This window comes from Hypomesus transpacificus, chromosome 22 (assembly GCF_021917145.1).
Source record: "Hypomesus transpacificus isolate Combined female chromosome 22, fHypTra1, whole genome shotgun sequence".
In the NCBI taxonomy this organism is placed as follows: Eukaryota; Metazoa; Chordata; class Actinopteri; order Osmeriformes; family Osmeridae; genus Hypomesus; species Hypomesus transpacificus.
The window spans coordinates 14,862,284-14,887,839 of NC_061081.1; the positions used below are offsets into that span (position 1 = coordinate 14,862,284).

Genomic DNA, 25,556 nt, shown 5'->3' on the forward strand with positions numbered 1-25,556 from the left:
TGACAGGTCTTGCTGACTCCAGCCACCACCCCCACCCTCCCTTCCCCTCCAGGACGTTAGCCACCTCCAGCCCCCACCCCCCGGCTCAGAGAGCTAAATCCGCAGCTAACGAGCCGTCGACCACAACAACAGCCCATGCTCCCCAGACAGGCCCCCTCCCAGGGACACCACAGGCCGGCATGCAGCCCTTACACAGCTGCTCGCTAGCTCGCTAACTCGCTAACGCAGACAGGTGGAGGAGGAGGAGAGAGGGAGGGATGAGGGGAGAGCACAATAGTGTCTTAACTCCTTCTCCTCCCCTTTGGGTCAACGTTTAAAGAAAGGGATATGAAGAAGACTGGGGTGCCACGAGAACATGCCTCAGGCTAAATGCTAGGCTAGCTAGTACAGGCCAGACCACGGAAACACTAACGTTTATTTACCCGTCATCAACTGGCAACTGTCCAAAATAAACAAAATATACTTATTCTACACACTTCTTTAATGATTTCATGATAACGATAATACGTATTTTAATTGCTTTTTATTATCAGCACAGTTCTGGAACTCTCCATACTTCTAGAATGCACCTATTGGTGGAGTTCTGGAGTGCTCAGCCAGGATTCCAACTCAACGATCTAAATCAGCACCAGCTGAGTCATGGTTTAGGGGCATATGGTATGTTAACCAGTAACCAAGCTCGACTAATATCATTGGTTCCATTCAAAACGTACTACGTGATAAAGCTAGGATCTCCCGCCCCCCCTCCCCCCCTCCCTCCCTCCCGTACAGTAGCACAGGGGTCTTCCACACATCTCAGCAAGGACCTAATCCGAAGTGACACTGTCCCTGTGCTTGCTGTGTGGGGTCCTTACTTAATTAGGCATATGGCGACTGACACAGTGTAAGGGAATGGATTAAGAAATGTGCCAAACATGACTCCTTAACACACACAAACAAAGGATGTGTGAATAAGCGAGAGAACTGGGAGTGAAGAGCATGACTTTAGTAGTTCCTGACTGACGAGACATAACAGGAAGACTGGGTTAACCTCACCCCCCATGCCACTTGGGTTTTGTTTCATTCATCTCTCTGCCTCTCTCCCTTCTTCTGTGTAAGCCAACCCCAACAAACACACACACACACACACTAGATAGATACATCACTACATAGTTTCATACTCTGTTCCCCCCCCTCTCTTTCTAAGAACTGTATACATGAGTGAGTGAGGCTAGAGAGCAGCTCCAGGCCGTTTGCTCTCAGGGCCGCTTCGGGTTTTCCCTCCAGCCGAGAGGAGCAGAGCAGCTTGTCACAGTTGGATACACCCACACCGACAACACGAAAAATCTCTCTGAGAACCCAGATAACAAAGCCAGAGATCCCAGCTGAGCGCCGTGTGTACACACACACACACACACACAAAATAGGCTGCATGCACTCACACTGAGTAAACACATTCTGTGCATGCACATGCTACACACAAACTTGTCCGGCGTCGACGACGCCCGGTCTAAAACAATAGACAGTTGGTCTACATTTCAAACATTTTAGATTAAACAGATGATTCACACGCGAGTTTTAGCAGTAGATTGTAGTCTAAAGGAAAGCCATTGGCCACACGAGCAAAAGAGATTACCAACCAACTGCCTCTCAGACTTCTGCTCCAATAAAGATGGTGGATGCCATGTTATTGTTGGTCTATTTGAGATTATCTTCTCTCGTGACTTAAACCCTCCAGGGGGGGGAGGAAAAGGGCTGTTTTTATTGATGAAACGGCTCACGTTGATTCACTTTGCTCTGCTGTCACAGCACAGAGATTCACAATGAAGTTCTTCTTTCCCTCCAAATACTGACTGGCCTTTGTTTCCCTGTGAGGGGTTGTTATTGGGGACTGTGTTTGGTCTCAGAGTACCTCCTCTCTCTCTCTCTCTTTCTCTCTCTCTCCCTCTATATCTGTTTCTTTCTCTCTGTCTGTCTCGCCCTCTCTGTCTCCTAGTGGCTACACACCCTGACCCTGTAATTACAACTACTCTGCTCCTACTACTTCTCTCTGCCATTAATTTACTTCCTGCTTGTCATCTCGTCTGCAGGTGATTGGACCACAGTCGGGGCCTAGACCCTACTGGATGCGTTTCTACCTACACAACACAAAAACATCCGTTCATTCCCACATCGATGACGGCGGTTATCACTCTGATCCCACAACGCGCCGGGTCATTGAAACTCTTTTGAAATTGAAAAACCCTCAGTTCTCCACTGTTTACCGTCTACTTCCTGCGAGACGTTTTGGCATAGAACACTCTGGTTTAGCCCTCCCAGTCACAGGAGCCTGTCTGGCAGTAGGGTGAGGAGGAGAGGGGAGGAGAGCCGACCTGCACGCCTGTCCTAACAGCACCTCCAGCCTGGGACAGGGCATGTGGACAGAGCTACAGAATGAGAGGGATTTAGCGGAGCTTTTTTTTTATTGGTATTTACAGTGAGGCAGTTGCTTTAATGGGCCTAGAAGCCTGAGGGCGGGGCGGGGCAGTTAGTCGGTCACCACGGCTGTGGGACACTGGGACAGTGTGTCTAGCTGGGGTCAGGCAGGGACACTGGGGACTGACAGTGGTTGTAGAAGTGGAATGACGTCACGGACACCGCGAATGAAAAGGAGAACCGTGGAGTTGTATTGTTGGCAAATGCTGTTATGTGGCGAACTGTCACATGCTACGCTGAGTGTGGAGTCATTGTAGAATACTTGACGGCAACGCTTGGCATTCCAGTCGCATTAGCTACCGTGTAAACACACAGCAATACCTACCGTAAAACCCTGTAGGTTCAGAAGGATTTGCTGTCTCAACTAGTATTTGGTGTTGGAGGAAGGTCATTACAAAGTGTAAGAAGTCCCAGTGTGGGGGAGGGGTGTTAATGGGTAAGTGGGTGTTGTAAAGGGACAGTTGAAGGTTGTGTTACCAAAACAAGACCAATGTTAACATCCACTTAGCCCTGGAAGACCCAACCTCCCCCATACCAAATGTAACTTCACTTGCATCGCTAAACCGTAATGAATTGTCCCTACATAGAGGTTCCTGTGTAACTGTAATGTAGCGAGTACAGGGACTGCTGTGTTGTTACATGATAGTTGATGTAACCTTAATGCAAAGGGTTGTTTTTTTGTCACATGGTAGTTAATGTACTCTTGTAGAGTGTAAAGTGTTGCCTACTTCCTGGAATCTCATCTCTCTGGTGCAGCAGACCGGCAAGCACTCTTACATTTACATTTAGTCATTTAGCAGACGCTCTTATCCAGAGCGACTTACATTAAGTACAAGGACATTTCCCTGCCTTGCCCAAGAAACAACGTAATTTGGCACAGCCGGAAATCGAACTGGCAACCTTCAGATTTCTAGCCCGACTCCCTAGCCGCTCAGCCACCTGACTCTTCCCCACCTGACTCTTAAAACTTCCTTCCCAGTCAACAATCCTGTCACTCCCTCGTTCCCCCCAAAACAGGCCAGTACCAAAAGGACCCCTCCACCAAGCCCCCCGTGAGGACCCCTCCACCAAGCCCCATGAGGACCCCTCCACCAAGCCCCATGAGGACCCCTCCACCAAGCCCCATGAGGACCCCTCCACCAAGTCCCCTGTGAGGACCTCTCCACCAAGCCCCCCGTGAGGACCCCTCCACCAAGCCCCATGAGGACCCCTCCACCAAGCGCCCTGTAAGGACCCCTCCACCAAGCCCCCTGTGAGGACCCCTCCACCAAGCCCCCCATGAGGTGGAGAGAGGAGCATAACCCTGGAAAACTCTGTTTTTGTCTCAACAAGCCCCTCCTGTCCCTTCTTAAGAGTGCAGCAGAAATAGGAGTGAGGTGTAAATGGACGGGTTGTGTGCGTGTGTGTGTGTTTGCTGCTCTGCTGCCATACATGACACTAACAGATAGCAGCAGAACAGCAGCTGGTGGTGGTTGAAGGCTCAGGTTCAGCCAGGTTGGTGTGTGTGTGTTTGCTTGGTGTGTGTGTGTGTTTGCTTGGTGTGTGTGTGTGTGTTTGCTTGGTGTGTGTGTTTGCTTGGTTTGTGTGTCTCTGGCACCGTTAAGGTAAAGACTGGATAATTTGGTTATCCCGTGTCTATAAAATCAGTTACTTATGCAGTAGACAAAATAAAAAAAAGAAGTGTATGTGCGTGTGTGTGTTTGCAGGAACAATGACTAGTCATAAATCAGACACACGTTTGCCCGCTCACCAAAACTCCATTCTCCCAAGAAAAGACCCCAGAAAATCGGACATGATCTCAAGTGTATGCGTTTCCTCTCCTGAGCCCCGGCAGCCGTGTGGGTGAGTTCCTGTCTGTCAATAAGAGAGGAGGGAACGCTCACACACTCCGGCTGTAAGCTGGAGGGTTAGCCCGCCAGCCTAGCCAGGGAGTTCAACGAGTTTAGGGGCAGATTCTAAACTGATTTGACTAGAAAGGGGGTTAGAGAAATGAAGGTTGAAATGTTTTTCTTTGTGCATTGACTTTGTGTTGGCTTCTACTGAGTCTGGTCTAACTGTTTAACCTGGAACACATACATTGTTTCATTCGATAAAACAAGTTGAATAAGTTGACAACAACTTTGGGATGAGTGATAACTGCAGGGCCAAAATAAACACCTCTAATTAAAGTCATTTCAATCTGTAACATTCCCGCCTCTATCCTGTGTAAATCCCAATCCTAATCAGATTTTAGACCCACCATGTTTACACCCAAGTCACTGGGCAGCATCACATGTTTTCATCTCACATGTTTATTTAAACAACATTGGCTCCATGCTCCAGTACCACAATTAGATTGACTCTTATCTCCATGTTTGGAGCAAGCTAACCCCTTAACCTCTCCATGAACCCAGAAATCACACAAGAGTTCACAACAAGCGTTCAGAGTGCCAATATCTAACTCAAACAGTCAAAGGTCTAACTCTTTGTCTACATTCCTGTCTATAAAATAGATTTTGTTTGTACTAAGGACTTACGCAGTTATCCTGTGATTAGCATAAAAATGAAGGAATCCATACATGTAAATAGACCATAAAGTGCTATGTTCCTCCGTTCTGTTGAGTTCAAATTGCAGTTTTTCAGTCGGCTTTCTTGCATTTCTTGCATTCTTGTGCAGCTGGGTAGTGTGCCTGTGTGTGTGTGTGTGTGTGTGTGTGTGTGTGTGTGTGTGTGTGTGTGTGTGTGTGTGTGTGTGTGTGTGTGTGTGTGTGTGTGCGTACGTGTGTGTGTGTGTGTGTAACCTTATCCTTGGCTAGGCCAGCTCAAGCTTGAGAGTAACTGGGTCATATGACTGGCATGCTACAGCTCCTTAAATCCCTCATGTAAATATAGAGAGCTGCTCTTTCAGCTATGTGCCCTCACTGGCCTCCACTCTGCTGTGCAACATGCGCTGACTGACTGGCAGGCTGGTTGTTTGGCTGGTTGGCTGACTGGCTGGCTGTTTGGCTGGCTGGTTGTTTGGCTGGTTGGCTGGTTGTTTGGCTGACTGACTGGCTGGCTGGTTGGCTGGTTGGCTGGCTGGCTGACTGGATTTCTGACAGGCTGTTTGAGTAGCTGGCTGGCTAACTGATTTAACATCATTAACTGATTTAACACTATTCCAAATATAATTATTAATCCTACACTTTATTATGAGTATTGAAATGCTCTAAATGGTAACAACTCTGAGAGATATGAACATGAACAACCTGTAAACAGCCCTTCAGCAGATGTCTAGAGAGGCCAGTAGGTTAGTCCAGATAGAGGCGGAGCAGAGACACTGATAGGATGATGTCAGAGAGCCAAGATAGAGGCAGAGCCTAGATAGAGGCAGAGCATAGAGGTCGAGCATAGATAGAGGCAGAGCCTAGATTGAGGCAGATAGAAGCCCAGCCTAGATAGAGGCAGAGCATAGAGGTAGAGCATAGATAGAGGCAGAGGATAAATAGAGTCAGCTGACAGCATTAGAGGAACTGTGTTGACCTGTTAGCTTCAGCTTGTCTTCTGGAGCTACCCCTCACTAAGCCCCTGTCTACACCCCAGATGAGACAGCTAGTATGCTTCCACTAGACCTGAACTAGCTCAGAACTAACATTCATTGACAGCCATTTGTTGCACATCAGTGGTGATTGTGCGTGTGCGTGAGAGTGTGTGTGTGTGATTGTCTACATATGTGTGTGTGAGACCAACACTTCTCCTCATATTGCTGACATGTGTTCATGCAGGCTGTGTGAAGGTCCACCTCACTGCTACTGCAACATGTGACCCCCCCCCCCCCCCTCCAACAATAGACCCCTCTGTCTGTCTGGAGTGAGGGGGCTCTGCTCTTCCCTGCCCTCTCTCTCTCTCTCTCTCCCCTCTCTCTCTCTCTCTCTCCCCTCTCCCCCCCCTCCCTCTCTCCTCCCTCTCCCCTCTTTCTCCCCTCTCTCCTCTCTCTCTCCCCTCTCTCTCCCCCCTCTCTCCCCCCTCTCTCCTCTCTCTCCCCTCTCTCTCCCCTCTCTCTCCCACATGCCAGTGTGTTACACAGCTCCCTCTGGGACCTGGACTGAAACTCATGGTGGGATCCTCAAAGCCACACACACACACACACACACACACACACACACACAGGAGAAAGTATGTTTATCTGGGGTAAGGTTGTTTTTCCCCCATTGACAGAGATGGCAAAAGTACACCTTCACTCAAGTAAAAGTACAGACACTTATGTTTAAGAAGACTAAAAAAGGTCAAACTTTTCCACTCAAGTTAAAGTAAGGAATTAAATAAGTGACATATACTTGAGTAAAAAGTAACCATTACTTGTTTTGGTGTCACGCCGGTAACTGAACCTCACATCATGTTAATACATGAATACTAAAAGACACTATAGATTCCCGGCGCATTTGCCAGGAGTCCCACAATTTCAAACATCTCCCTCATATATGGCCATGGGTGATCAAGAAGGTTTCTAATCTCAGTCATGTCCACATCGCTAACTCCCTTTATCTCATATCCAGTCTCAGTATGGTCGGGTCCTCATCAGGTTAACATCAATGATGCAAAACATTTTTTGTGAAACAATTTTTTAAAAACTTTTTTTCAACCTTTCGCAACTTTTTCTTTTAATCTTTTTTTCCAAATTTCTTTCTTCAACCTTTCGAAACTTTTTTCTCTCTCACACACACAATGAAAGGAAAGGAGAGAGGAGGAAAGTGGAGAACAGAGAAGCCTAAAACTGAGTAGCTTAAAGCAGAGCAGAGCACAGAGGAGTATTGTAGAGTCCTCATCAATCATGCAAACAATTTGTTTGAAACAAATTTTTTTTGTAAATTTATTATTGTTGTTGCCTTCTGCCTTGTTCCATGGTAGCCTCCTAGTTATTCACATTAGCTAATGTAAAGGGAGGTGGGAGGTGGTGGAAGGGGATGAGGTTGAGGAGGGGGACGGGGGGAGGAGAGGGAGGAGGGGGAGGGGAATGAGGGGGGCATCAGCATATGAATGGAGAAGTAAAGGGAAAGTTCGTAACCCAGAACTAAGTGGTGTCACCATGTGGGCAGGGAAGTTAGGAGGTGTGTGTGTGTTTGTGTGTGTGTGTGTGTGTGTGTGTTTGTGTGTGTTTGTGTGTTGTGGGGGATCTTCTCATAAGCTTATCTGATGCAAGTATGCAAGTATGACTAATATTTGAAATCCTAGAAATGTAATCCATCAGATCACTTTTGAAGAAGAGTAGATGTTTGAACACGTCTATCCATGTTTGTGTTGCATGGTTCATTTTCCACCTTGCTCTCCTGCAATCGATACTGAGCCGGTTCAGTCAGTTTGCCAGTAAACTGCACCGCAGGTTTCAAAATTATTCACTATTTGCAGAAATACCAGTACAGGTACACTGGTATTACTGGTCTCACTCCTCTTAGTGTCCCAGCAGTCTAACCAAACTCCTATGTGGTGGTTCTGATGTTGGTGTTTTCTAACACCAAGTCTTAGTATTTACCAAATCTTTGTGTTATGTACACAAATAACACCACCACTCCTCTGATATATAGATTTACAAAAACATTGCAAAAGACCGTCTCAACTACAAACAACTTCTCTTCTCTTTACACACACACACGCACACACACACACATACGTCACACGTCTTGGCTCTGTATTTCTGGTGTGGTTCAGTGTAGGATGAAGCAGTGAGACTACCACGATGACATGAGACAACAGGTCACATGACCACCTTTGACCTCCCGCAATTCCCTCTCTCCCCATCTCCTTCCCTCTTTCTCCCTCCCTCACTTCGCTAGTCTGTCACGCCTCCCACTCTCAGCCTGTGATGTGAGGACGCCTCCCACTCTCAGCCTGTGATGTGAGGACTATGGTGGCCTTACTGGTGTCAGGACTGTCTGTCTCTGCAGCCTCATGGACACCTACTACAACAACAACAACAACATGACATGAAATACTAAACATGAGTCTGTTTTTCTGGACACAATTCACTTTCATCACACACTTCCAACTGACACACAATTGTGTGATTTTATTTTATTACTCATGGCCTGTCCCCTTGGTTTCAATGCTGTCACATCACACACACACAGAACCAGCTTGTTTTGAAGCTACTTTGTAGTTTGCAGAAGGTCTGGGGGCTGGATTCATCTAGATTACCTCCACCCACAGAGGGGGAGCATCTACACTTCAGCTAGTAATTTCATCCCTGGAGGCCCCCCCTGCCCCCACTCCAGAGGGGCCCTGCCCCCACTGCACAATCCACATTGTTCTTCATGTCTAATGGAAGACAGATGGAGCTCTGTGGTGGTGAGTCCACCTCCTCTCCAAGTTTCTCCTCTTCATATCTTTCTCCTCTCTTCTCCTCCCATTTTCCTCTTCACCTCTCTTCTGCCCTCTTTTCGTCTCCTCTTTTCTCCTCTCTTCTGTGTTTGATTCTCATAAAACGTTAAGTTTCTCTTCCTCTCCTCCTCTCCATGTCTCTCCTCTCCTATCTTTTCCTCTCCCCTGAGGGGGGGGGAAGCATTCCTGCTCGGACCGGAACCCAGAGAGAAATGTGAGGCCAGGTGAGGAAGAGCAAAGCTCATCATGTTTTCTGGCATGTTCTATCTGGTTCCTGGCAGACATAGTAGAGCCATGGTGATAACCTGTTCCACCACTACTCCTGAGCATAGGGTGGGGCAGAACTCACATTACTAGTTCAGCTGGATGTGCGAATGCATCTTCTGCAAGTACAGCACACACTAGGATGATACACACACACACACCTCTACATTGTAGTTTCTACTGTGTTTTACTGCTGCACAACATATTGCTACTCTGAGGAAAGTCCTACTTCTTAATTTTTTTCACACACCACATACACGCATTAACACACACAAGCACACGTACACACACACAAACTCAGGTATAAATCAGTATTGTAGTCCAGCATTAAGGCTTCAGTCATGCAGTCAGAATATCTGCTTACACCAAATAAAGATGATCGAAATCAGAATGTGTTCATGCACCTCCTTTACTCATGACAAAAGTGTGTCTATCTGTCTGTGTGTGTCTATCTGTCTGTGTGTGTCTATTGGTGTGTGTGTGTACTGTATGCATGCGTATATAAGTAGGTGCTTACGGGTTGTTTGTAAACAGTATACGTGTGCATGTGCAGCATGCATGTACAGCATGCATGTACAACATTCATGTATGGTCTGTATGTACAGCATGCATGTACAGCATGCATGTGTGGTCTGTATGTACAGCATGCATGTACAGCATGCATGTATGGTCTGTATGTACAGCATTCATGTACAGCAGCATGTATGGTCTGTATGTACAGCATGCATGTATGGTCTGTATGTACAGCATGCATGTATGGTCTGTATGTACAGCATGCATGTGTGGTCTGTATGTACAGCATGCATGTATGGTCTGTATGTACAGCATGCATGTACAGCATGCATGTATGGTCTGTATGTACAGCATGCATGTATGGTCTGTATGTACAGCATGCATGTACAGCATGCATGTATGGTCTGTATGTACAGCATGCATGTATGGTCTGTATGTACAGCATGCATGTATGGTCTTTATGTACAGCATGCATGTATGGTCTTTATGTACAGCAGCATGTATGGTCTGTATGTACAGCATGCATGTATGGTCTGTATGTACAGCATGCATGTACAGCATGCATGTATGGTCTGTATGTACAGCAGCATTTATGGTCTGTATGTACAGCAGCATGTATGGTCTGTATGTACAGCATGCATGTACAGCATGCATGTGTGGTCTGTATGTATGTATACTGCCTGCGTGTCTATGAGTGTGTATTGCGGCATGTCTGTATGTGTGTCTGCATGTAAGCATATGTACAGTATGTGTGTGTACTGTATTCATGTATGAGTGTTTGTTGATGTGTGTGTGTTGATGTGTGTGTGTGCTATTTTCACCCATATTGAGTGTTTCTGTGTATGCTGTATAGAGGTCAGGGCTGATTGGCTCCAGTAGATGATTAGACAGGACTGGACTATAAACATGGAATTCTACAGGTCACCTCGGTAAACCACATGACCTCGAGGAGGGGGGGAGGGGAGAAAGAGAGAGAAAGGGAGAGAGAAAAAGATGAATTGAGAGATAGTGAGATGGAGAGACAGGAAGAGAGAGAGAGACAGGTCTTAAAGGACAGTTGCATTTGAACATCTGGAAGAGGACTAGTATGAAAGCAGTACTGGCTGATACTGTGTGTGTGTGTGTGTGTGTGTGTGTGTGTGTGTGTGTGTGTGTGTGTGTGTGGGGGGGGGTGGGGGTGGGGGGTGGGTGCAGGGTCTCACCAAGGTTCTAATTAAGAAGGGTTTCTCTGAGCGCACAAAATACACAGCAACCAGTAACCGACCTCAAACTCTGACAAACACCATCCACACTCCTCTCTCTCTTCCTCTCTCTCTCCTTCCTCTCCCGCTCTCCTCCTCCTCTCTCTCCCCTCTCCCTTTCTTTCTTTCTCTCTCTTTGCTCCTCTCCCCCTCTCCCTCTCTCTCTCCCCCTCTGTGTAGAAGCTCTAGTCAATATATCTGACTGACTTGATGAACTGTTCACTGCGCAAAGTTAATTTCTTTCAGGGCCTTGCGGTAGCCATGGTGACTGGCTTATTAGCTCTCCAAAGCCCATCTGCTCCAAACATTAACCCAGCTGTACGGCTGGCTGGCTGTCTAGTTAACTGGCTGGCTAGCTGGCTAGATGACTGGGTAGCTGGCTGGCTAGATGACTGTCTGGCTGGCTAGCTGGCTGGCTAGATGACTGGCTGGCTGACTAGATGACTGTCTGGCTGGCTAGATGACTGTCTGGCTGGCTGGCTAGATGACTGTCTGGCTGGCTAGATGACTGGCTGGCTGGCTAGATGACTGGCTGGCTGGCTAGATGACTGGCTGGCTGGCTAGCTGGCTAGATGACTGGCTAGCTAGCTAGCTGGCTGGCTGGCTGGCTGGCATACTGCAGTAGCAGTCCAGGCAGGCGATGTACATTAGCCTTACCTATTGATCCCAGTAATCAATAAAGCCACACATTCAGAGATACAAATTCAGAGACACACATTCAGAGAGACACACGTTCACAAACTGCATTGTGGGGCATTCTAGTTCTGCAGGCTGAAGTTTCATTGGACACAAACGATTAGCCGCATGACATTAAAAACAACATATCCCATGGTGCCTTTCAGGCAGGTCTAATGCTCAGAATGCTGGTTAAAATTATTTACTAGGTTCTATTGAGTAACATTGAGTCTGTGTGCAGCTGTGAATGATTGTAGGAGAAAGTGAGATAGATGGAAGTTCAATCTGTTTCAGTTTCCACTAAACTGCATTCTCCTGAGTCATTCTGTCCTCATACCAAAAAAATAAGTAATAACTTTTTACTAACACAGATTGCATAGCCTATACAACTATAAATGTTGGGGGAAAGTTAAATACCAATTGGACATTTCCTGTCACTGAAGCTTATACATAAAAACAAGAACTGTGAAGGCACTAGTCACAGGCTGACAATATTCCTTCATTTGAAGACCGTTTTGCTCTGCACAGAAACGCATTTGTTTGGCGGTTTGTTTCCTTATGCACCTGAAAAATTCCCAATCCAAACCAGCATCCGTTCAAACAGGAAGGGGATGTTAGGATAAACATTATAGTTGGAGAATAAACCATAACATAATATCTGATGTGACACGAACTCTTTGATTCCAAAGGAGCTGCTGTGAAAACAAAACTCTATTCGCTCTAGAGCTAGCTCTGATTGAGAAGATGAACAAGCCATGGTCGACATACAGCATTCTGACAACAAACCGATTTATTGTTCAACAAACGCATGCACTTTTGTTTCATCCCAATTCGTTGTTCAACTGAGGTTAAATTAAAGCGAAACACTACACCACAATCCTTTGAAAAACGCATAATTGCATGGAAGTTAGCGAATGAGAGATACCAGTTTCATAATCTCTCTTTCCGATCACCGCTGAACCCACTGACAGGCCCCTCCCCCCGCTTACTAGGCAGCGTGACCTCAGCGACTGTTGCTATGGTCTCCCCTCCCCCCCTTGCTAGCTAGTCACATGACCTCCCGGCTCACTGACACCGCAGCGCTGCTGTCACAGCAGTCCAACGAGGCTAGGCTACTGGCTAACTAGCAGAATGGCTAACTAGCTGGCCACTTTACTGGCTGTCTTAGTAGCTTTTGGGCAGGTTGGTTTACTGGCTGGCTTATTAGTTTACTGGCAAGCTAGCTTATTGTTCAAGTGGAATGAGATAACATTTCCTCTATTTCTCTATACATTCACAGTCCCAGTCACTGTGCTGTTATTTTGTTTACACAACATTTATTCTTTACATAAAAGCTGTTTTCATACCAGCACCCTGCTCACGTGTAGAAGGTTCTGTTTTAGACTCCAGACACAGCAGGATGTCTGGGGGGGTTATCAAGACCAGCAGCTTTAGGCAGGAGATGACGGTTAGAATTCATATCTAGACCTACTGTGCCCAGATTCAAATCTAAAGTGTGCCACCTGATGTCGTCCTATCACAAAGATGCTAACAGTAATGCTGATGATAGTCAAATGCTGTTATTCAAATAGTCAGTTTGGAATCACCGGTTATGAAGCAAGTTCATTCAGGGTTATAAACAGTGAGGACTGTAGTGGTTTGTCACTGTGTAATACTGGTACCTCTCTGAGCAGTGCAGAGACTGTGTGTCAGTCAGAACACCACTGGATTAGATGGGAGGATATTTCCCTGTGAAGAGTGGGGGAGGGGGAGAGAGAAGGGAGGGGGGGAGGGGAGAGAGAAGGGAGGGGAGGGGGGAGGAGGCTAGCCCTGTCAGAAGACTACACGTGTGTCAAGCTCAGGTGAAAACCTTTTAAATGGGGAAAAATCACTTCTCTGGGTGAAAGGACCTCTGGGACTGTCGATGCAAAAGAAACACCCTTTTCATTGGAGAGTGGGTTGTTTGGTACGTGTGTGTGTGTGGGTTTATGGGTGTATGTGTGCTTGTGGATGTGTGCTGATGTGTGTGTTTATGTGTGTGTGTGTGTGTGTGTGTGTGTGTGTGTGTGTGGGGCAGGGCGGTCATTATAGCCAGGCACCAGCTGCCATATCACCAATGCATTCCACAAAGGAAACCTAATATGGATGACTGCTGCACTGCATTCTGCCTGGCTGGCTGGCTGGTTTGTGGAAGCTGCTTGCTGGCTGGTTTGTGGAGGCTGCTTGCTGGCTGGTTTGTGGAGGCTGCTTGCTGACTGGTTTGTGGAGGCTGCTGGCTGGCTGGTTTGTGGAGGCTGCTGGCTGGCTGGCTGGTTCGTGGAGGCTGCTGGCTGGCTGGTTTGTGGAGGCTGCTGGCTGGCTGGTTTGTGAAGGCTGCTGGCTGGCTGGTTTGTGGAGGCTGCTTGCTGGCTGGTTTGTGGAGGCTGCTTGCTGGCTGGTTCGTGGAGGCTGCTGGCTGGCTGGTTTGTGGAGGCTGCTGGCTGGCTGGTTCGTGGAAGCTGCTGGCTGGCTGGTTTGTGGAGGCTGCTGGCTGGCTGGTTTGTGGAGGCTGCTGGCTGGCAGACACTCAGTCAGTGATGTCAGTTGGAGGCCTTGGCAGAGTGGTGTCATGTTCTTGAATGACATTCACAGCCAGCTGTCTCTCGTTGTGCTGTGTGTGTGTGTGCTGTGTGTGTGCTGTGTGTGTGGGGTGTATGTGAGTGTGTGTGTGTGTGGGGGGGGTGGGACCACAAAGGCCACAGGAGTCACCTTTCCTGCGTCTGATCTTATCAAGTCTCTGCTGTGACAACGGACATCCATTTTAGAATACGGTGGGAAACCCCAGTGAAGAAGTTCTTGTGATGGCTTGTGTGGGTAGATGGAAGCTTGTGTGTGTAAGGTCTCTATATAGGTCGTGTGCCTGAAAGCATTAGCTATGGATATTTTGTTTCATGTCTTAATCTGATTCTCGTTTTTCCATCCTAATCAAAAGATTATCTAGTGAATGAATACAGGAGCTTTCAGCCACCTCTGATTGGCTTCAGAAGGTGTTTGTACGCACACATACACACACACACACACACACAGACACACACGGCTTAGAATAGTTTGTTGAACTTCTCACCAGTTCATGAAAAAAGAATATCCTATATTATCTAGCTATAGTGGCCCTCACTGATTGAACACACTGTGGTGTGATTGACTGAGCTGTGTGTGTGTGCATATGTGTGTGTGTGTGTGTGTGTGCATGCGTGTAAGCCCCTTCCACCCACTCCTGGCTCGTGACTAGGGAGGGAACTATGCCTACACAAGCATCTAGCTGAGCTGCAACAGTGTGTTTGGGTGCACGCACACACACACACACACACACACACACACACACACCCAAGTGTTAGAAACCACACCTCAACTTGGCCCCAGGGTCACAGACAGCGGGCAACTTTGTAGAGCACACACACACACGTATACACACACACACACACACACAAGGCTTCTCTTCCTCAGTTCATCTGTTTCTCTCACACACATACACACACACACAAGGCTTCTCTTCCTCAGTTCATCTGTTTCTCTCACACACATACACACACACACACAAGGCTTCTCTTCCTCAGTTCATCTGTTTCTCTCACACACATACACACACACACACAAGGCTTCTCTTCCTCAGTTCATCTGTTTCTCTCACACACATACACACACACACACAAGGCTTCTCTTCCTCAGTTCATCTGTTTCTCTCACACACATACACACACACACACAAGGCTTCTCTTCCTCAGTTCATCTGTTTCTCTCACACACATACACACACACACACAAGGCTTCTCTTCCTCAGTTCATCTGTTTCTCTCACACACATACACACACACACACAAGGCTTCTCTTCCTCAGTTCATCTGTTTCTCTCACACACATACACACACACACACAAGGCTTCTCTTCCTCAGTTCATCTGTTTCTCTCACACACATACACACACACACACAAGGCTTCTCTTCCTCAGTTCATCTGTTTCTCTCACACACATACACACACACACACAAGGCTTCTCTTCCTCAGTTCATCTGTTTCTCTCACACACATACACACACACACACAAGGCTTCTCTTCCTCAGTTCATCTGTTTCTCTCACACACATACACACACACACACAAGGCTTCTCTTCCTCAGTTCATCTGTTTCTCTCAACACACATACACACACACACACAAGGCTTCTCTTCCTCAGTTCATCTGTTTCTCTCACACACATACACACACACACACAAGGCTTCTCTTCCTCAGTTCATCTGTTTCTCTCACACACATACACACACACACACAAGGCTTCTCTTCCTCAGTTCATCTGTTTCTCTCACACACATACACACACACACACAAGGCTTCTCTTCCTCAGTTCATCTGTTTCTCTCACACACGTACACACACACACACACAAGGCTTCTCTTCCTCAGTTCATCTGTTTCTCTCACACACATACACACACACACACAAGGCTTCTCTTCCTCAGTTCATCTGTTTCTCTCACACACATACACACACACACACAAGGCTTCTCTTCCTCAGTTCATCTGTTTCTCTCACACACATACACACACACACACAAGGCTTCTCTTCCTCAGTTCATCTGTTTCTCTCACACACATACACACACACACACAAGGCTTCTCTTCCTCAGTTCATCTGTTTCTCTCACACACATACACACACACACACAAGGCTTCTCTTCCTCAGTTCATCTGTTTCTCTCACACACATACACACACACACAAGGCTTCTCTTCCTCAGTTCATCTGTTTCTCTCACACACATACACACACACACACAAGGCTTCTCTTCCTCAGTTCATCTGTTTCTCTCACACACATACACACACACACACAAGGCTTCTCTTCCTCAGTTCATCTGTTTCTCTCACACACATACACACACACACACAAGGCTTCTCTTCCTCAGTTCATCTGTTTCTCTCACACACATACACACACACACACAAGGCTTCTCTTCCTCAGTTCATCTGTTTCTCTCACACACATACACACACACACACACAAGGCTTCTCTTCCTCAGTTCATCTGTTTCTCTCACACACATACACACACACACACAAGGCTTCTCTTCCTCAGTTCATCTGTTTCTCTCACACACATACACACACACATTATTCTTTCTCTCTTTCATTTTCTCCTTGGTACACAGCAGATTTGATATTTTGTATCTCTGGTTGTATTTCCGATTTGTGCAGCAACAGACTCTGCCTTGTCTGCCCTTCCTGTCTTTTGTACCATTTCCTTGTCAGAAAAGACCAGGGAAATAACCTGCTCAGTTTCCGAGCTCTTCAATCTGTGAAATTGCAGAGGACGAACGGTAGTTGAGGTAGTCTAGTGCAGCTGGCATCATTAGATATCCTCTGACAGATTTAGGAAAACTCAGTTTAGCAGATGATTAACACCTCTTCACAGAACAGCCACCGCATCAAACACACTGAAGGGAAACCAAGGTGAGAGATGTATCAGATGAGACATTTCAACACGGAACATAATGCATAGAGGTGTGTGTGTGTGTAGATGTGTGTGTGTGTTTCCTCTCCGCGTACGCCACCAATTTGAACTCTCAAGTCGAGATTTTCTTTCACAAAATTCCCCCCCCTCATCTTCGAAACGGGGGATTTGAGACGCAGAAGTCCCAACAGCGACAACAACTAAAGCTGCCAGTCATTCAGGGCAACGTGCAAACACACCCCCATTACCCCCTGTGACCTTCTGCGGTCAAACGGGTTCATCTATTGGACTGCGTGTTGCATCACAGCAGAAAGGCGTGATGGTTAAAGTTCACATGACTGAGGTTAGCGTGCTAGGTTAGCGTGCTAGGTTAGCGTGCTAGGTTAGCGTGCTAGGGTGGCTCCCCACTTTCCCCCCACCCCTCCCAGGGAAAGTCCCTGTCTTGAAGGCATCATCATCGCTGTGGCTGTTGCGGTGTCACAGTCATAGGTGACACGGTCTGACACGCGTCCAATGTGTCATTTCATCACTTCCTGCCTCCTGGTGCCCCCTGGCCCTCCCTCGCTCCCCCCTGACACGGTCTCACACTCCGACGCCAGTCGGTGGCGAGCAGCGACGCGGGCCGCACTTAGATATCCAGGACGAGGCGTGGGAGAAAGCTGGCGGGCGGGCGAGCGACAGGCCTGAGAGATGCTGTTTGGGGACAGTTACGTAACTCTCTCTCTCTCTCGCTCTCTCAGCGGAATGCCAGGAGGGTGTTTGTAAACAGAGAGGCCATGTGCTCGTACTGGCGTGGCGCGGGGGAGCGAGAAGTGGCTGGCCAGGCAGGTCGACTCACCCCGGGAGAGGCAGACCCCGACATCGATACACTGTCGCCCCGACGAGGAGCTCCCTGCGCTGGCTGGGGGAACAGAGCAGCCCCCCCCCTGACACCCACACCTACGACCGAGTCTTATCTCAGCTCAGACACCAAGAGAGCTGCTCATGTTACATTTTACATTAGTCATTTAGCAGACGCTTTTATCCAGAGCAACTTACAGTAAGTACAGGGACATTCTCCCCGAGGCAAGTAGGGTGAAGTGCCTTGGTTACCAGCCCGATGCTCTACCCGCTTAGCCACCTGACTCCCCATGTGTTAGTTAAGGCTAAAGGGGTGAAAATAAACAGGAGAGAGAGAAGGAGAGAGGGATGGGGGAGAGAGGGAGAGAGAGAGAGAAGGAGAGAGGGAAGGAGAGAGGGCCCTGTCTACTGTTCTTGCATAGGTTTGAAAAAGGTGTTTGGCCGAATTTGTTGCCCAATCGCAGAAAGGAAAAAGGACATTGAAACATTTGTGGTTTCTGCAAAACAGGCCCAGGAAGTACTGATCAGATTATCTTAAAGAGCTTTTCTCAATGTCACCATGCATCCAAAACCTCCAGCCATTGCATTCAAACATATCGTACAAATCTATTCATTGATTTCAACCAAATATGTTTTAAAATCACGTGTTTCCTTGTGTCGGAATAATGCGCAAAACATCAGTCAAAGGCTAATTATGTCCTTCCTGCCCAATAAGGGCTTGTGAAGAACAAACTAGAGTATGTTGTTTACAACAACCCATCCCCCTTTGAAAAACCTCTTTCCAGCTGCAGCCCAGACACAAATCAATAAGCTGCACAGATCAATACTTCCTTTAGCTGCATCTCGCCATTTTGAGGGAGTCAGAAGGTAGAAGGAGAGTGGTTCTATAAAATGTCCCCTCCCTGGTAGGGCCTATCACATAACAGAAGGGGAATCCTCGTGGATGTTAGAGTTCTGTCCCCGGCTCCTGTGGGCTGAAGAACCCTTCAAGAACCTGTTCAGTTAGAACCAAGAAAAGGCTATAGTCATGTCGCATATTTTAAAAGGTTCTGCCTACGATATTCCTTCACGGAAACCCCTTGATTCGAAAATAGCTTGTAACCTGTTCCCTGACGTCATCTCTTAGTGAGTTCACGTCATCTCATCTCCGTCATGGCCCAAGTGGGGGTCGAAATATGATGCACTGAGGCTGTGACCGGGGGTGACAGGGTCGAGGGTTATGTGGCCATTGTGAGGGGCTAGCATTGTTGAATGACGCCATGGAGACTGGACATTCTTTCTCCTAAAGCTGATATTGTCTTCTCCCCCAGAGAGAGGAGTTGGGGGGAGGGATGAAGAGAGGACTTAGCAAGGGTCAACGAAGGAGAGGAGGAGGGCTCATCCGTCCATCCGCATGGCTTTATCAGCGGGTGAGGAGGGATCAGAGGGACGGTGGAGTCTCTCTCCCTGCCTCTGTGATTGATCTCTCCCTGCTTACCCCCCATCCCCCTACTCTGCAGCTTGGTGTGGCTGGTCCAAGAGATCTGAGGAGGAGTCATGGGGCTTGTCTTGTCCTCTAGTCCTGTCCTCTGTCCTGTCCTCTGCCCTGTCCTCTGTCCTGTCCTGTCCTGTCCTCTGTCCTGTCCTCTGCCCTGTCCTCTGTCCTGTCCTCTGTCCTGTCCTCTAGTCCTGTCCTGTAGTCCTGTCCTCTGCCCTGTCCTCTGCCCTGTCCTCTGTCCTGTCCTCTGTCCTGTCCTCTAGTCCTGTCCTCTGTCCTGTCCTCTGTCCTGTCCTCCTGTCCTGTCCTTTGTCCTGTCCTCTGTCCTGTCCTCTAGTCCTGTCCTGTCCTCTGTCCTGTCCTCTGCCCTGTCCTCTGTTCTGTCCTCCTGTCCTGTCTTCTTGTCCTGTCCTCTGTCCTGTCCTCTAGTCCTGTCCTCTGTCCTGTCCTCTAGTCCTGTCCTCCTGTCCTCTGTCCTGTCCTCTAGTCCTGTCCTCCTGTCCTCTGTCCTGTCCTCCTGTCATGTCTTCTGTCCTGTCCTCTGTCCTGAGATCCGGGCCGAGGCGGTCAGTCTTATCTAAAAACGTAGTCTCACACAGACAACACACACAATCTATCTGGAGGTATTTCACACGAGCACACACACTCAGCAATATTATCTTATCCGGCTCTGGTGAACCCAGGTCAAAATAGTCCAACTAAGACAAGGTCTGCGATGACTGTTTGGATGACTCTGTTTGGATGACTCTGTTTGGATGACTCCACAAATGTGCTTCTCATCGCTTTGGACTCAAGCGTCTAATAAAAAAACTCATGTGTGAGGGACGAGGTGAGCGCTAAGCCAGCGCTGCCTGACCCTGTCAGAGCAGGGCTTCAGGAAGAGGAGCGCTGCCTCTGGTGACGTTGCTGTGTTGACGAGGCCGGGACCACGCTTACCATATCAAAACACAGCCACGCTACGGGTCGCTACGCCTACGCAGCCATGGTTACGCCCCCGACAGCTCAACACGAGCAACGGACTTCAGACAGTGATGTTTTGTTTTTGTTGAAATTATTTCACAAGTCTCGTACATCGTGTCTATTGCGTGTCTAGATGTTGCTGAGGTGGTTGCTGGTGTCGAACCAGATCGCAGACTGTCGCTGGATCGACGTTCAAATTACATTTTTCTGTAGAGCCCTTTTTACAAGCAATGTCACAGAGGGCTTCACATACACCCACAGAACTGCACCTAAACCAACTCTTAACCCTCAAGGACGACAAGGAAAACTCCCAGTGAAAGTCACTGGGAAAAGACTAGAGAGACTAAAAGGCTCTTTATCTAGTGGTTCAAACAGCAGGATTATCTCAACAACTGTTGACCAGTCCCTTCAAGTAGCAACAGATGCTTCAGCCAAGCAACCGAGTAGAAGGTTGGATGAACAAAAGTTTTATTTAATTCCAAACTCCACAAAGGTCAATTTAAAACTTTCTTTAGGTTGCAATAGCTGCATTTAAAGACTCCTTACGTGGCAATATGACCTTAGATGGAGTCTGTTTGGCAATGCCTTTACCAAGCTTATATCACCACATAGAAAATGGGGAACAATTACAAATAATGTAGGCTTACACACACACACACACAAAAAAAGTGACCCGACCAAAAATAAATAAGAGTTGGTTTTCCTAACCTCACCCGTTACTGGAAGTGACATCAGATGAGCCTAACTGAACCTCAACCTAACTTCTACTGTGACATCATCAGCCTACTCCACCACCTCCTCACCCAAACAATGTTTGTTTATAACTAGCCATTAGAGAGCACTTGCTGCTGAGGCACTGACTGGCGTACTGTAGGCCGTCCTTTACTTAGCATCTCACAAAGACTCCTTAACCCCCCCCCCCCCTGCTCCCCACACTAATGAAAGTGCTTGGAGGCACCAGTGGAATACACAAGCCAAATACACAACAACAAACAAGTAGGCAGGGAAGAGTGAGGAAGTGTACCTGAGAGTTACCTCCTGGTGATTCTGATGGTAATCCTAATGGGTCTCTCAGATAAGGAAAGAATAACATGGGATTCATGACCTAATAATGTGTTTAGGGGGGAGAGGTGTTACCTAATGCTAATAACTAACAAACAGTTGGTAGGGTGGGTTGTAAAACTCTTGTTTGTGCTTGAATGAAGAAATAGGTTATAACACAAACGGCACATATAATGTTCTGTTTTTTGGGGGGAGGGAAACTGAGGTCAAATGTTCTTTCTCAGGGATTTGTCACCATGGTGACTTCAGATAGATAGCTAACTTACAGCTAGCAAGCCAACTAGTATTTGTGTTTTGCTGTTGGCAATTCCTCTCAGCCCTCAGTCTAAAACCAGCTTCATAACTGTCATTCCTGTCAGTTGGTCTAATGGTGCTTTAGGGTTGGGTTTCACTTCCTTTAAAGCCTTATGACCTTCTAGCCAACACAGTTTGCCTATTCTACCTCCCTCCCTCCTCCCCCCCCCTCTCTCCCTCTCTTCCCCCTCCTCCCTCTCTCCCCCCTCCTCCCTCTCCCCCCCCCTCCTCCCTCTCCCCCCCCTCCTCTCTCTCTCTCCTTGGGATTGTGCCCTCCTTTGTGTCTGCCTGTCATTCACCGGTGAATGCAATGAAAGCTGAATCATGTGGACGCACAAAGCCAGAAGCTAGCTCCACTATCCCCCACTTACAACTCTTCTCCTTAGAAGCACAACCCTCACTGCTAGGCTCCCCTTACAGCAAAATAAATGATAAAAACATGGAAGACAAGATAAATACAGCAGTTTCAACTATGTGGGTAAGAGAGAACAGAGAGAGGAGAGGAGGAAAACTACAAACTCGACTTGTTTCTCAAGTCACTCTCCAAATAAGAAAACATATTTTTTACTTCTGATATAATCTCTAAAATCCACAGTTGTCCATTTTCTTTTATAATCCATAATTCATAATTCAAAATGTCCCCCTAAACACAATACATGAAAATACAACTTCCAAATGAGAACATTTCAGACTTTTTGATATGGCTGCAGCTTTGTGCAGTACCAATATTCCAGGCATTTGTTCATTTAGCTTGAAGCAAAAAAAAAAAAAATTAAAACCACCACCAAACAACCCATCTAAGATCACTATTTTCAACCATAAGTCACATTCCAAAGACAGCAAAAGAGACAAGACACTATTGGAGCTGAAAAACACACACACACCGACACTATATAGCTCCATTTCAATACCGGCCCCAAAGAAGAAGAAAAAAAAAGAGAAAGGAAATGTCAGCCATGTTGGCAAAGCTGAATCCAGTACTACTCCTTATTATGCTAGCTAGCTCTTGGTCTGTGACTGAGGAGAGTTGCAGTGGCTATGCTGTAGCCTGTACTCTCCACACACACACACACACACATACACACACACACACACGCTGAAAACCCTCGCAGGAGGGAAAAGGAGGAAGAAAGAATGTGGTTTAAGAAGAAGAAGAAGAGAAGCAAAAAAAAACACAGTTCAGAGTCTTACCTCTTCTTTGTGTCCCTCCACTTTGTAGAAAGATTCCAACAAACTGCCCGTGGGTTCTTCTCTTTAACAAATCCTAAACGGCCGCCATCTTGCCTCCTTCTGCTCCCGTGTGAAGCCGACTAGCCTCCACATCAATATTCATGGGGGATGTTCTGACGTCGAAGTTCATCATCAGGAGAAGCCAGACGGCTTCCACTCGGACGATCTGAGACACACACACACACCGAGCAAACTGGAGCCGCATACAGCACACTGTAGAGAAGAAGATCGAGGTGTGTGTGAGCTTTAAGTGTGTGAGTGTGTGTGTGTGTGTCAGAGAGAGGAAAGAGTCTTGCCTTGCCGGCACGCTAAAGTAATCGCAAAATCACTTTCCTGCTGTGTCCTTCCCACACAAAGGGACTGGGTTTTTCCCCCCCCCCTCTCTCTCTCTCTCTCTCTCTCTCTCTCGGTCTCTCTCTCTCTCTCCTTCCCCCAGCCGTACACAATAGTGCACACACTATGGCGGCTGGCAGCAAGCAAAGGACTGGATTCAGCAGCCTGGACTGGACTCCTGTGGCCAAGCTCATCTCCTCCTTCTCCTCCTCCTCCTCCTCTTCATCCTCTTCTTTCAAACCAGCGTAGGGCTTATCTCTGTGACTGAAGGGAAGTAGAGAGAGAGATACACATCTGAAAGATACAGAGAGACAGACACACAGAGTTAGAGACACACAGAGTTAGAGACAATGAGAGAGAGAAAGAAAAAAAGACAGATGAAGAGAAAGAGAGAAATGGAGAGAGAGTAAGAAAGAAACAGAGAGACAGGGAGATAGAGAGACAGAGAGAGAGAGAGAGAGAGAGAGAGAGAGAGAGAGAGAGAGAAATGAGTGGCCACCTACTACAAACAGCCCCCTAGACAGGAAGACAAGTGACTCAGGGTTTTTTCTCTCTTCCTTTTTTCCCTCGCTGTCTATCATGGCTTTCTTCTTCTTCTTTCGTTTTCTCTCGTTATGTAGGGGACAAAAGCTCCCCCACACCAGGTTCCCCTTTCCTGCATGCGCTAGTCTCTCTTTGCTGCACGCGCTAGTCTCTCTTTCCTGCATGCGCTAGTCTCTCTTTCCTGAACGCGCTAGTCTCTCTTTCCTGCATGCGCTAGTCTCTCTTTCCTGCATGCGCTAGTCTCTCTTTGCTGCACGCGCTAGTCTCTCTTTCCTGCATGCGCTAGTCTCTCTTTCCTGAACGCGCTAGTCTCTCTTTCCTGCATGCGCTAGTCTCTCTTTCCTGCACGCGCTAGTCTCTCTTTCCTGCACGCGCTAGTCTCTCTTTCCTGCACGCGCTAGTCTCTCTTTCTACTCCACACTTCAGACAGACAGTTACACTATCTTTCTCATCTCGCCCAAAATGGGACATTATTGTTGTTCTGTAGTTCATTCGTCTAGATGCTGTTATTGCACAGCTGTATTATTTGTGTTCACTATGCCCTATACTGTATTTTAAATGTTCTTGTTGCACTGTATTTAAAGATGCTGTAAAGTGGAATTGAAAATGAGTTTTGTAGTGGTATAGTAGTAGTATTGAAAGTTCATTCACACCACAGAAGAATATGTTGGTAACTACCCATCCAAATTCAAATGAAAAAACCCATAGTCAAGTATGTTAAATTAGGCTTTGAAATCATGAGAAAATCAGCAGTCTTCTCTGCTTGAGACTGGGGGGGCGTGTCACCTGGAGCTGAAGCTCCGCCCCCTCTTATTGATTGAATTTAGCAACAGTAACAGAACAGCAACACTAGCTAAATCAATTGCAGATATCAGAACAGCCATACCTGCAGTCTCTGAGTGATTTATGTGTTGATTACTTTGTCTTTGCATCGTGCGATCGTTTTCGTGCTTTGCACATGGTTTCAGGAACTCATTTCACACGTATAATAATAATGTACTGAGAAACAATCATTCCTTTAAAGCATCTTTAAGGAATTTTGATGTTGTTTGTTGCACTGTTGTATTCACATTTGGTTTATCGTGCCTGGTAGCAGAGATGTGGTTACTTACTAGGTTGGCTGGCTGACTGGCATGTTGGCTGGTTGATTGGATGGCTGGTTGATTGGATGGCTGGCTGGTTGGCTGGCAGTAGGCTGGTCATATGTTTAGCGCAGGACATAAGACATCATAGTAACCTTTGGAAACCATCCCTGGAGCCAGTAGGTGTTTCTGCCCAAATCCCTCTGATGACCCTGGTCATACAGAGAGGACAGGGAAGATAAAGGAAAGAGGAGGGATAGAGGGTGGGAGAGGAGGGTGGAGGAGGGTGGGGGAGAGGGCGGAGGAGGGTGGGGGAGAGGGGCGGAGGAGGGTGGGAGAGGAGGGTGGAGGAGGGTGGGGGAGGAGGGTGGGGGAGGAGGGTGGAGGAGGGTGGGAGAGAGGGGTGGAGGAGGGTGGGGGAGAGGGGCGGAGGAGGGTGGGGGAGAGGGGTGGAGGATGGTGGTGGAGGAGGGTGGGGGAGAGGGGCGGAGGAGGGTGGGGGAGAGGGGTGGAGGATGGTGGGGGAGGAGGGTGGAGGAGGGTGGGAGAGGGGTGGAGGAGGGTGGGAGAGAGGGGCGGAGGAGGGTGGGGGAGAGGGGTGGAGGATGGTGGGGGAGAGGGGCGGAGGAGGGTGGGGGAGAGGGGTGGAGGAGGGTGGGAGAGGAGGGGCGTAGGAGGGTGGGAGAGAGGGGTGGAGGAGGGTGGAGGAGAGGGGTGGAGGAGGGTGGGAGAGGAGGGTGGGGGAGAGGAGGGTGGGGGAGAGGGGTGGAGGAGGGTGTGGGAAACAATATCG

General features: G+C 47.7%; 1 protein-coding gene across 1 annotated transcript in view; it reads right to left on the minus strand.

Moving 5' to 3' along the window:
• Positions 1-23,467, minus strand: part of tet2 (tet methylcytosine dioxygenase 2) — a 43,635-nt gene extending 20,168 nt beyond the window's left edge. The window contains exon 1 of the mRNA XM_047045499.1: positions 22,767-23,467. The gene's annotated coding sequence lies outside the window, so the exon portion shown is untranslated. The remainder of the gene's footprint in view (positions 1-22,766) is intronic.
• Positions 23,468-25,556: the final 2,089 nt, after the last annotated feature.